This window comes from Neomonachus schauinslandi, chromosome 2 (genome assembly GCF_002201575.2).
Source record: "Neomonachus schauinslandi chromosome 2, ASM220157v2, whole genome shotgun sequence".
In the NCBI taxonomy this organism is placed as follows: Eukaryota; Metazoa; Chordata; class Mammalia; order Carnivora; family Phocidae; genus Neomonachus; species Neomonachus schauinslandi.
The window spans coordinates 77,860,626-77,875,095 of NC_058404.1; positions in this window are offsets into that span (position 1 = coordinate 77,860,626).

Here is a 14,470-nt window from a genome sequence, read left to right on the forward strand (position 1 = left end):
GCCGCCATTATTATCCATCACCAGCGAACTACTTCAAGGATATCCAGCAGGTAATCTTTGAATACAGCACAAATATTGCGGAGAGACATTGACAGCTCTGGACCCATAAAAGACTATATAAAGAACCACTCAATGGGGAAAGCTGTTGATGAATTTGAAAGACTGTTCAGGGTATCTGGTGAGAACAGAGTGTGAGTCCAGACGGAAGAAGTAAATCAAAGTACACGACCAGATTGAGATTTTTAAACTCTGAGCTATGAAGATGGCCTGAATCTTGCCTTTCTTAGGAGAAAAGTGCTGTAACCAAAAAGGCCTCTGAGGGAAGTTAAAGATACGCACTAAACTCCTGAGAAAAGAAGTTAGCAAGACAAAAATATGCCACAATTATTTTTGAATATTTTTATCTGTGACATGGATATCTATTGTCACATTAAAACTAAATTAAGGAAATAAGGAACTTATTTGTGGGTAAGCTCTATGCCAAAGGCAGGACAGTTTTGAGACTGAATTTGATTAGTGCTATAGCCAGGAACGGAAAAAGATGCAAAATATCAAGAGATGGTGGAATGATACAATCAAAGCATTTACTAAGCTCAGAGAATAAGTAAGTCACAAGATGGTGACAAATAAGTCCAGTGTGGAGAAGCTTTGATAATGGGAGCAGTTATTGGTACATGCTGGACAAGTCTGTATGATCTCTGGTTTGGGGATTCTTAGATCAGCAGGCTGAGTTTCTCACCAACCAGGTTTATAAAACGAATTCAGAGGCAATATACTAGTTTGACTAGTGCTATACTTCAATAAAAAGGAAACAAATGTATTATCTCTTCTCTTTGCAAAAGAAAAAAATCAGTACATTTGAAGGTGTAATCAGCACCAACAAGTTTCAATTAACACATTTCGCCTTCATTTTTAAACAAACTGAAGAGACTAAGCTTGACATAAAAATTGCATTTGTAGTTTCATGTGATTTTGTTTTTTTATTATATATGAAAGTCACATTCTCTACTTAAAAAAAAAAAAATCTAAACTCAAGAGCCACTCAGTGTGGAAGGACAGCTATCCTTGATTAAAATCTAAAAGAATCAAGCCACAAAGGTATTGTCAGGAGTCTTCACAGTCTTCATTCTGATATACTGTGTTACTGTAGTTTAAAAAGGGCATATAGACATCATAATCATATGAACTTCAGATTAGGAGAGTGAAAGAAATGCAGCAGCCAGGACCCCACTGATGGGGAAAGAAATATTTTATAGAATACAGGTGAATGTTTTTTGTTAGGGGTAGTGTTGGGGAGATAGCTGTTCAGGGCCTTGGTCACAAGCACCTGGCTTTCCCTCCCCGAAGGCTCAAGGTCAGAAAAAGCTAGAGAGCCACTGTCCATATGACCATGACAACCTGGATGTCCCCAGCCAGTCCAGGACTAACTAAGGAGGCCTCCAGGAAAAGGAACCGTAAGGCTATCTCTTAGTTTTCTCTGCTCCCAAAGGAGATGAGTGCAGCTCTGAAGTGTTCAGGATTAAGGATGTTTTTATTACAGACTGTATCAGCAGATAGAAGCCTTCACTCTGTGAACAAAGGAGCTCAAAGCTCAACAGCAGGGAGCTGGGAAGGAGAATGATCTTTATTTCCTTTTCTCTCTTTCTAAACTTCTTTTCCCATGTTTCAAGAGAGGCAAGGCAAGAACCCCATCAGTTCCCTCATGGGAATCATTCAGATCACTGCTTTGAGGTTACTCCATGTCCTGATGCTCTCTGAAGACTCTGCCTGAACAGCTCTTGGAATCTGGGTTCTCTCTCCCTATAAAAGAGAGAATGTATTTCTTTGCCACCACCTGAAAGATGCAGTTCCTCCATCATCCCTCCAAAACATTCATAATAATAATACTAGAAGCCTAAGGCAATGTCTAAACTAGACATTGAAAGGAAGTGTTCTGACCTGCTCTTTCTCCTGCCTTCACTAGTCTTTACGTATCTAGACTGGCTTACTATTCAATTGCATTGAGATTTAGGGCCCAAACCTCATGGGCATGGAGTGATCTCTAACCTAAAACTCTCCTCTGAACTCCACAAGTGTAAGGCCTATTTCATCCTTGATAAAGGCTCAAGGAAGAATGTTTCTTATACACTAGTCCTATATTCCCTGTATTTTATTTTCTATTTCAGAAAATGCAAAAGAAAAATAACTCTTTGAACATGGTCATAATCCTGATACCTTTGTCGTCACCATCATCGGTAATATCAGCAACAAATTCTTCCTTGAATCTTTATTCATACAAGTGTTTTAGTCCAGCACACAGCTCCCAAGTTCCTTCAACATTAAGAAAGCTTATTCCTCGCAGCCCATGCCCAATAACCAATAAGTACACTGCTGAGACTGTTGAAGGTCAGTGGCAATCTGTGAACTCATGTAAATTGTGCTTTGTCTTTTCCAGGATTTCTCCCATTTATTTAGGACAGTGCAACCTTTCCTTTTGAAGGACTGGTCCTCCTACCCCCACATAAGTGTCTCTGCCTCTTCCTCTTCTCTACCCCTCCACTCCTTGGCAGTGGTAGACACATGACCCAAATGGATCAGAAGTCTTCACCAGAACTTTTCAAGTTGCAAAGGAGGTGAATAAGGGAAATGGGACTTTAGTGTTTCTAATGTCATGACTAGAGCCTCATAGAGTAGGTTGGTCTGAAAAAAGAAAGTTGTCATTGACATGGAGGGAAGTAAATTAGAGAAGGGCAAAGAATATCCTGAAGTTTTCCAGTCCCTGAAGCTTAATTTACACTTCTATATCTGGTGATTTATTTATATGTGTCACTAAGTTTTCTTTTGTGCTGCTTCAAATTGAGTTTCTGTCCTTTGAAACCCAAAGAATCCTTACTAATAGAACTAGGCGTACCAGGAATGAAACTTGAAATATGAGAAGGGTAAGTGGGCACTCAGTCTGAATTTAGATGGAATGATGAATTTGATGTGGTGACCTTAGTTACACAGTTATAATAAAAAAAATATGAGGGGTTCTACACCAGTTCAAAATTGAAATGATTCAACTTATTTTCTGAATACATTTTTAATAATTATTCTTTATTGAAGTATAGCCCATGTACTGAAGACTGCACATATCATAAATATACAGATTGATGTATTATACCCAAGTGGGCACATTAAGAAACCATCATCCAGATCAAGAGAGAGAATGTTGCCATCATCCCAAAAGCATTTATTGTTAGTGTTGAGAGATCAGAGAAAGTTGTTTTGCCTTCATCTGAAGTTGAATGACAGGGGCCTAAAGAGTTCTCACCATGGTGAGAACTTGATACAGGGCCCCAAAGTTTAAGGGGCATCACAACTAGCATGTAGTCAGCCATAAAGAGTCTCAGGGGCTAGAAGTGTGAACTTAACAGGGTCAAATTGAGAATAAGTCTATCACTTCTAGAGGTGGCAAGACAAATGCTCATGTCTTCTTGACATCAGAAGAGCTTATAAGAGGTCTTGGGTTTATCTAAACTCTCTGCACTTGTCTTCAAAGAAATCTTACCCAAGAAAAATATCTAGATGGGCAAAAGGACTAAAAAAATGGGTTGAACCAATAAAGGCCAGTAAAAGCCTCGGGATTGTAAGGCAGTAATGGAGGTGACTGACCAGAGGAGCCATATGGCTTGATTTATGGCAGATGCAGTCAGAGGCATTCAGTGAGAGCCTTTCTCAGAATGTGCAAACATGTCACATGGGAGAGTCCTTAACACAGAAGTAAACAGAAAGAAAGAGAAATGAATAAGGTTGCTTTTTTTATTATAGTATAACAAGTCCAGCTTGTTTGACAAAATAGATCTACATATATGCATTATTCCCTACTCAACTGTGAACACTTTTTAAAAAAAAAGATTTTATTTATTTATTTGACAGAGAGAGAGAGAGCACAAGCACGTGGGAGCAGCGGAGGGAGAGGGAGAAGCAGGCTCCCCACTGAGCAGGGAGCCTGACATGGGGCTCGATCCCAGGGTCCTGGGACCAGGACCCAAGACAAAAGCAGATGCTTAACCGACTGAGACATCCAGGTGCCCCTCAACTGTGAACGCTCTGAAGGCAAGATGTCTCACCCTTATTTCACCTTATCTCACATAGGGCGTCTCATATCAGTAGGTGCACTAGTGGCACATTGAAGTGAGTTTTGATTCACTGTTGTCTAAATAAGGACAAAAGAAAGTGTCAAACACAAATGGAGCAATGGAAGGGTAGAAAATGAATTTGAACAAAATGGTTACTATGTACTTCTGTTGATCTGGTGTTATTTGTTGCTCTTCATCTTTTCTATTCCCTTCCCTCACCTTCAAGGAGTAGGCATGACTAGATGCTGAGGTGGTGGCACCCCAGGACACAGTGACAGGCCAGGAGCTGAGGTGAGAGTAGCGGGATTAGAACAAAGGTGGTGGCCAGCATGGTGCTGAAGACTTGGGTACTGAACAAATGAGTAAATATGTGGAGGATAACGACAGCAAAATTTCTCACTGTTAGAGAAGGGATTCACAAATATGGAAAAGTTGGATGTAGAGAAGTGTGTGTGTGTGTGTGTGTGTGTGTATTATGTATAAGTATGTATATATGTGAGTATTTATGTTCTAATTCTGTCCATAAAAGGACTTTAAAAAGCAATTCCAGAAGCTCAGTGAGTGGCAGTTATTGAATTCTAAAAACCTTCCTCCAATAAGAGAGACCAGGGATCCTTGAAGAAATGGCTGATTTCAGGGCAAAGGCAAGGAAAATACAAGATAGGCTATAACATCTTTATTGGTTAAAATGTAAAGAAGTGTTCAAAGAATGATAGGTACATGTCAGAAGGACACAGGAGCCTAACAAGAACCTGTCTCTGGCCAAATCTAGGAAGTTTGAACATCGAAACAAAAATAATAGAAATAGACTGCAACATTTTGAATAAAGTTGGGGTAATATGACAGATACCCACTTGGACTGGTGATCAAGGTTACCATCATCAGGGGAGAGACAGGTGCCTCCTGATGTGATGCCCTGAGAAGAGCATGACTTCATTTCTGTGGTACTTCTATGGGAATGTGCAGCCTGAGACTGGACAAGGGGAAAATCCAGATGGACGCAGATTGAAGAATAGTCCACAGGATAAAACTTTGAAGATCCTGAGACAAGAGAGACAATGAAACCATTCCAGATTAAAAGAGACTAAAGACAGGTGACAACTAAATGCAATATATGAATCTGGACTGAACCCTGGACAAAGAAACATTGTGGAAGCATTTGGAAAAATTTTAATGTGTTTCATTGACTAGAAGTGAATGTTGTATCAATGTTGATCTACTGATTTGTGTGGTTGCATTTTTATTTGGTGTCTGTCAAGTCTCTACACCACGTTTTGGAGATTTACATACTTCTATATTTAGGGGAGAAGGGGGTATTATGACTGAAACTTGTTCTCAAATAGCTCAGTGAAATAATAATAATAGGTTGAGTGGGAGAGAGTGAGAGAGAGGTGAGAGAAAAGGTGAAAGGTGATACATGTGATACAGTCTTACCTGAAGAATCTGACCAAAGAGGATGCAGGAATTCTTTGTACAATTGCTATAAATTTTCAGAACATATGAAATTACTTCAAAATAAATTATTAAAGCATTTAAAACATTATTTTATTTATTCTTTTATATTGTTACCTATTTGATTCATATGACAAACTCATCATCTGTTATGGATTGAATTATATTTTCCCAAAATTCATATGTTGGACTCCTCCTAATCCTCAGTGCTTCAGAATGTGACCATATTTGGAAATAGGGTCTTTGACAATGTGATTATTTAAGTCAAGATGAAGTAGTACTGGAGTAGGGTGGGCCCCAAATCCAACATGGCTTGTGTCCTTGTCAAAAGAGGAAATTTGGAGATAGAGAGGCACTCAGGGAGAAGGTCAGGTGATGACAAGGACAGAGATTGAGTTGAGGCTTCTATAAGCCAAGGAATGTCAGAGATTGCCAGCAAACCACCAGAAGATAAAGCAGAGGCATGGAACAGATTCTTCCTCACAGACCTTAGAAAGAACCAACACTCATGACCTCTTGATCTCAGATTTTTGGCCTCCAGAACTATGAGGGCATAAATTGTCGTTGTTTAAGCCACTCAGATTATGGTATGTTGCTACAGCAGCCCCAGAAAACTAATACACTGTCTGTAAATATTTAAGGAAATAAAATGGGGAAACTACTGTATTGCATAAAGAGATATAATGATTGGAAGGGACATTATGAAAATTTCTCTGGATTAGGAAAAGAAGGAGAGAATTATCTGGTACTCCTTTACTTGTTCAATTTATATTTATTATTTATAATGTGATGGTCTGTTTCAGCCACAGGGACACAGCAAACATTTACACAGCCAAGCTCTTGCTTTCATGGAGCTTATATTCCAACAGAGAGAGGGAGATACCAAACAAGTGGCAATAACTGCTACGAAGAAATGTAAAATAAAATAGGGTGAGTAGATAGAGAATAATAAAGTATATTATTTTAGGTGATGAATCTGAGAAGACCTCTCACTTCTAGAAGACAAAAAAATGAGGGACTGGAGACGAGCTGTCAGCGAAGGAGAATAGCAAGTGCAAAGCAGGAAGGAATTTGAAGCACGGAGGAGAAGCAGGAAGATCACTGTGGAGCAGCAGAGTACGAGATGGGAAGAGTAATTAGAGATTGAATTGGAAAAATAGCCAAGGATGAGATCATGTAGGAGCTTTAGACCATAGTAAAGATTTTAAATTTTATTCTAAGTGTCAGGGAAAGCCACTTCAGTGTTTTAAGCACTGGAACGACATAAACAGATTTATATTTTCAAAGGGTCTCTCTGGCTGCTCCAAACAGACAGATGGTAGGAGGGTTTGCACAAGAGTGAGGAGACCACGTAAGGCGCTGCACTCAGTAACTTCTGATTGCTCCTCCAGAGTCACTCACTGTCTGTCTCCATGCTGGGTCCCTAGAACCTGACCTTTCTGGGCTATGCCAAGAAATTTCTTTGACTTCTGGCTTCCAGTTGGGTTCAGTCAATGGAAGCCACCAACAGGAAAATGAGAGAAAACTGAGGTCAGTGAACTAAATTCCTCTGCTTCCTACCTGCAAGTTTGCTGAGGGTCAGCTGCATCTCTCTACCAAGAGCCACAGTCACTGTCAGCCCCTTGTTTCCCTACTTTTGGTACCTGCTTCCTCTCTCTGTTTCTTCAGGCCTTTGGTGGAAATGACTCTCCATTACTACTAGCTTTAGATTACAAAACTTTTCTCTGTTGGTTTTTCTAACCCAGACTTCACATTTTCAAATAATCTCTTTATTAAACTCTCTCCTAATTCATCAGTTTGAGTATACTGGCTTTTATCCCTGCCAGAGCCCTGACTGACATGGGGCTTTCACAGTAATGTTATGTTGTCTTGGAGTAGAGTGGTCTCCGTTAGGGTAAAAAGAAGTTGGATTTGGAATGTATTTGGAAAGTGGAGTTAATGGTTTTTGATGATGGATAGACTGTGGGAGGTGGAAGAAGAAATGAAAAAAAAGAGGATTCTAAATATTTGGTTTGAATGTCTAGAGCACAGAGGAAAATTTAAAAGCAGCTTTTGCAAGGAATAAAGAACTCAGTTGTAGGCATGATATATTTGGAATGTGTGTTAGATATGCAAGTTTGAACGTTGAGTAAGTAGTTGGAGTTCAACAAAAAGGTCAGGATTGGAATATAGAACTTTTGCTTCCAGTCAAGATGGAGTAACAGGGGCTGGGTTTACCCTTTAATCTGAAACAATAAACACACTGGAAAAATATCTGAAACAATAGTTTTCAAAACACTTGATACCAGAACACCAGATAAAGAAGGACAGCAATATTGGAGACACAAGAAACGTATGAGGTGAGGTGTATGAGCTCCCTGACCTGCTTCCTTGAGAGAGTTTACATGCTGTGGCACAGGGAGGATGAACCCAAATAACCTGACTAACCCAACTGACTCTGAGTTGAGGAGATGAAGCTGAGCATTCTAGGAAACCAAGGGGCTAGAGTTCACAAAACAACATACTGGAAAAGAAAAAGCTACACAGAGAGAAAATTCCAGGGATATGCATAGGATCCTTTTCAAGTGTTTAGCAAAGCACAGATCAGTGCATGTAGGTGAGAAAATTATTCAAAGCTAGGCAAAGAACCCTTTTTAAGGGTACTTGAAGCTTTCACAGGGCAGAAATTGTGTTTGCTCCTACTAGCAAGATTGAAAAAACCCTTATGATGCATGGACCATAGGTACACTACTCAGAAAGGTCTTGCCTTTGTAGTGGGGATTAATAAACTCTTGGCTTAGCACTGTTCTTATCTTATTTAGCAAATCTTAAAAGCAAATTTTGAAAGGATCAAATTGTTTCCAAGTAATTGTGTTCCAGAGCAGAGTTCAAGAATACTTGTAAGGATAAAATATATCCAGCACCCAGCAAGTTAAAATTTACAGTGACCCATAATAAGGAGAAAATACAATCAATCTAAACCAGCTAAGATAGACAGAGGTAGTAGACAAGGGGCACCTGGGTGGTGCAATTGGTTAAGTGTCCAATTCCTGGTTTCAGTTCAGGTTGTGATCTTATAGGTCATAGGATGGAGCCCCCTGCAGGGCTCTGCGATCAGCATGGAGTCTGCTTGAAGTTCTCTGTCCCTCTCCCTCTGCCCCTCCCACTTGTGCTCTCTATCTCTAAAATAAATAAATAAATCTTAAAAAAAAAGAATTATGAGACGAAAGACATTTAAAAAGTTGTTTTAACTGTACCCCATATGTTCAAAAAGTAGAGACATAGAAAATTAAAAAGGACTCAAATAAAGCTTCTAAAGATAAAAACTACAATGTCAGAGATAAAAAATACATTGCATGGGATTAATGGCAGATTTGACATTATAGGAGAAAAGTTTAGGGAAATCGAAGCCATGGCAATAAAAACTATGCAAAAGGAAACAAAAGAGGAAAAACAATTAAAAATAATGAAAAGAGAGTTATTGAGCAGTGGAATATCTTTAAGTGATCTAATTTACCTTTAACTGAAGTCCCTAAAGGTAATGGAACAGAAATAATATTAGAAAAAAATAGCAATGGACAAAAATTTTCCAAGTTTGCTGACAACTATAAACTCCTAGATCCAATAAGTGCAACAAATTCCAAGCATAGGAACCTTGAAGAAAACCACAGCTGGTACAACATAATCCGATTACTTAAAACCAGTGATAAAGAAAACACTTTAAACACAGCAGGAGGAAAGAGACATAGAATCCACAACAGAACAAATATATCGATGACACCGACTTTTTGTCATTGAGAAGACAGAGGGGACAGTGGAGTAACATAGATGAAGGTTGAAGTGAAGAATGCAGATACAAAGCCAACAGTCAACAACTTGCAAGTGATTTTAAAACCATGGGATGTAGGAAGTGAGCGAAGAAAGACAAGAAGAAAGTCAAGACAGGGAAAGAATGAGTAAGTATTAATGTAAAAAGGCCAGCACTAAAGAAGTGAAATTGATGGCAAACACTATGAGCCTGACCTTTTGAGAACTAACCACTTGTACTTTTGTACTTGGGTGATAAAGCTAAATGGCTGATAATATAACTTAAGTCAAAGTAAGACATATTGGTATGGGATCAATTGGCAATTATTTGGGGGCAGAATTTCACTAATACTTTTATTTTTATGCTCAGAGGGGACACGCTAGGTGGTCTTTGCTGTTTGGGCCATTGCTAGAGAAGACATTTTCCTTTCTCATATTTTCACAAGGTCGTACTATGTTCAGCAGGTCTATTGAGGCCTCTAAAGTTGTTTTTATTGGACAGTATTCTTAAAAATTCCTAAATTAATCCACTTCATTTAAATAAAAGGTTGGCTGTGTTGCTTAAGATAGTCTGGAATCTTAAGTGGGGCACCTGGGTGACTCAGTTGAGCAGCTGACTCTTGGTTTTGCCTCAGGTCAGATCTTGGGGTCCTGGGATTGAGCCGTGCCTTGGGCTCTGAGCTCAGTGGGGAGTCTGCTTGTGGATTCTCTCTCTCCCTCTGCCCTTTTCCCACTGGTTCTGTCTCCTTCTCTAGAATAATCAATCAATCAATCAAAAAAAAAGATAATTTGGAATTTGTTTCGAGAATGGTATAATAGTGAATGGTGTGACTTAGAAGTAAATTCTGCAAGGAAAAACAATTGAGGAAAAATATGCAAGTGTGGTATGATTGTCACTGGATTGTGGGAAGCTGAAAAAGAGAGGAGGGAAGAAGAGAGGGGAGAAAACAGAAAGCAGGCTAATGGGCACCTCAAAGCCATTCTTTACACCCCATAATTGACACAGGAACTAAGCACAAAGCTAGAGTCCATGGGTCCTGGTTTGGCCTGTGCCTCAAAGAGGGAAAAAAACCTAGAGTAGTAGAAAAAAGAGTTGATGATTTTAAATATATTAGACACTTATTTTTAAATTTGTAAATAAGAGTATGTTATTTAAAACTATTCTGCATAGTGAGTGAAGTCAAAACAGAAACTTAACTGTATTCTCTATTCACTTTCTCAGTGTCCTTAATGATAGTTTTGTTTTCTGAAATTACACTATTCTTCTCTAATTTGTCTGACAATAGACATGTTTTGTAGCATATTTTTAACTATTCCATCACTAGGCAATTCTACCAAGGCATAATCTGAAAGCAAAGCAATTATATCATTTTGCCTGTGATCAGTTTATGCTTTTTTTTCTTTCTTAGTCCTATGTTCTATTTCTGTCTTTATTCCCCTTCAATATCTCTCTTTCTCCCTCCTTCTCCACCCCTTGCCTCCTTCTCTTCTTCCCTCTCTCTCCTATCTCTCTGTCTTAATTTTAAAGTGAAAATAAAATAATTTATGTGGCATTAGAGGCAAGACAGACTCTTATTTTGCAAGAGAGGAAAGAAAACAGGCTAGCAAGCACCCATTACATTATGTGAGTGTAACCGGTCAGTTTTCTCTCCCTCACCAGCTGCAAACACAACCAGAATTGTAGAGAATATAGTACATTTAGAAAAAGAATACCTGTAAGAAGAGTCGTGCTTTCACTGATTCTGTCAAAAAGACACATTATTATTAGATTCTTCGGTGGTAATTCCCTAGGGCAAAGAGAGGAAATTCCACTTTTTTAAGTGTTGAAAATATCACTAGCATTAAGCTATTTTAGTAAGCCATGGTTGAGCCCTTCTTCTTAAGATCCAGTCCAAAGTGATCCATCTTAAACTGTGTCAAGTTCATGCATTTGACAGCAACGGCTGGTTCCCTTGAAAAGACCCAGCTGACCCTGTTCCAAGTGGACTAGTGATTTAGAAGCTGAGAATCCTAGAGTTGAGAGAACTTTAAACTTATCCATTCCAACCCTCTAACCAATTCAAGAATCCATTTTATAATACCCCTGGTAAATGCTAATCCTACCTCCATTTCAACTGCTCCAAGGATAGGAGCCTTACCACCTTAGTAGAAGCATGTTTAAGTTTTTTGGAAGATGTCAGTTGTAGAAATGTTTTTTTTTTTTTATATTGAACTAAAATCTAATTTCTTGTAGCTTCTACTCTCAGGGAAAGAACACAAGCCTCAGCACTAGTCTCTCTGCTCTGGGATCTGTTCTCAGTTTCTTAGTTCAGAGAAACGTATCTGGTCAACGTTGGGAAGGCAATGCAGACATCACAGGATAGTGTGGAAGCATAACACCTAAATCTGAGGAACAGGGACTCAGGATACTTTAAGGTCTTGGACAGTATAGAATCATAGCTAGGGTGCCATATAGTTTATCATATAAATCAGAATACTTTTGAAAGTGAGAGAGGTGTTATTAACAATCATACCGGGACAACAGGCATGAACTAGTACTTTTCAGGATATAGGAACATTCTAATCAAGTTAAGAAAAACCAACCTGGGAGAGAAACAATTCTGAGTTCACCAAAACATTCAGTTTTCCTCCTGGGCACAAAGAAATACTTTATTCACCACCACCACCATCACCAATCACAACACACACACACACAGATAGATAAATTGAGTCACAATCTATCGATAGATTGAAGTATGGTTCTGAGTTATAGGCAATTTAGTGTGGGCAGAAGTGATGTACCCTGTTTTAGACACAGCCATAGAACATATGAGTCATTTTAGGATGGTTCCCATTGACTCCTTGATGGTGGAAACATACAGTGGAAGGAGTCTGAATCCTGAATTTACTGCTTAAAGGAGAGCCACCCAGAAAAATCACTAACCAGAAACATCCTCATGAGACTCTGTGTGAATAAAAAATAAATCGTTGTTGTATTATGGTTCTGAGAGTTTGAGGTTGTTTGTTATTACAGTTAGCCTACCCTGAGTAACACAGCTGCAAATCATGGAAATACCAACATCAAGGATTGCAAAGCCAGTTTCAAAAAAATCTACTTTTCAGGGCTTATCCTTAGAAAAATGTTGTGGGTGTACTACTCAATGATTTTCTAAAATGTCTATACCAGACTTGTTTATTATAATATGAAATTTCAGACAACCTAAATGTCCAACAATAAGCATTGGTTAAAAAAGATGAAATATGACACAGACATTAAAATGACATGAGAAATATTCACACATATTTTAAAAAGTTTAGGCTATAGAATGCCTTACAATTAAACCTATGCTTGGAAAAATTATTGTATATACATATATATGTATACACATATATATAATGTGTGTGTATATGTATACATATATGTGTGTGTGTAAAAATGTCAAGAGGGATTACTGTAGGTGATGTACTTTGATGTAAATTTTATCTTTTTTTTCCAGAGATTTCTTTATTTAATTGAGACAGATACAGAGAGGGAATGCGTGAGGGGAGAGGTAGAGGGAGAGAGAGAGAGAGAATCTCAAGCAGACTCCCAGCTGAGCATGGAGCCTGACTCAGGGCTGGATCTCAAGACCTTGAGATCATGATCTGAGCAGAACCCAAGAATCTGATGCTCAACTGACTGTGCCACCCAGGTGCGCCATGAATTTTATCTTCTTTACTATCTGGGTTTTTCAGTATTAAAAATTATAGACACATACATATATAATATCTACAGTCAAAAATTTTAAAGAGTCTCATAAGCAAGTAAGTGAACTTGAGAAACTGACAGAATAGAGCAGGGGAAATGGCCACCAGGAATCACAAACCAAGAAACTGCTCCTGCAGAGAAGATGCACATGGTACCGACAGCTTAGTGAGCTGTTTCCTGCGTCTCACCTGCATCTCACCTGCCTCTACTCTTCTGACCTTGTAAAAGCCTATCCTGACCCAGTCTGGGAATTTGCTGTTAATAACTACAAAGAGCTGACCAGCTGAGTAGTACATTCAGTGACCGCCGTCAGACAGCTCTCTGGTGGAGGCATTTTCTTGAAATTCACCTTGCTCATAGGGTAAAGAGTAAGATGGCGGGGAGAAAGCTTGGTAGTTATCACCATGAATTACTGAATATCAATAATCTTAGTCATAAAAAATAATCTTAGTCATTGCACTCTTTCTTGATCCAAAATGATAATGTTATCATTGAATCTCAAAGGGAAACAGAAAACAAATAGAGATTCCTTTTTAATTTTTTATTGTTCTCCCAGTTTAACACTAGATCAACAGAAGCGATTTTCAACCATCCACTATCAGTATCATGTCTCTTTAAGTCGTTCTACAGCCTTCAAAAATAGGGCCTTTGCAAGATGGTTACTCTAGAAGGTAAAATTGAAAGTTAACAAAAATGTCTCAATATTCCTAATTTGCATACATGGTATTTAATTAAAGATATATATTCAGGGTTTTGTCTCTCTGTTTCCTTGTTTATTTGGTCATTTTTTAAAGTTGATCTTTATCTGACTTTTCTTCTTTGAGTAATAGGCTTTTTGCTCCCCATTCTTCTTTGACTTATCAGAGGTTTTTAAAAGTGGTAGTCCAGAAACAAAAGTCAGGGAAATCAGACACTCTAGCATTTCAATGAAGGATTGAGCTAATCCCTTTTCATTAATGTTCAGAAATTCTGGCACTGAAGGAAGAAGCACTGCAGGCTGAATTTCACCAATAAGGCATTTTTATAAAAATTATAGCTTGGCTATATTTGAGTCTTTGGTGTTTGCATAACACATATCATGGTTTCTGATTATACAGTAGAAGGTACTTCATTTAGGAATCCCATCAAACCAAAGAACCATGTTCTTTAAAGCACTGGAGTTTTATTTCTTAAAAACATCATTTGTTGTTTAAATTCAACCTATGCAATTCCTGTAGGGAGAGTTTCCAAAGTCTGCTCTACATGGTGATGGTATGTCTCACCTGATGTCCTGATGGCCAAATGTTTTCAGTGAGGCCTGTAGGAAGCAGGGTTACATAGATTACCACTGAAGTATTTCTCAGTCATCTCCTGTGTAACCCATGCTCTGTTAAATAAAGTGGATGTTTCATTGGGTACCATTTAT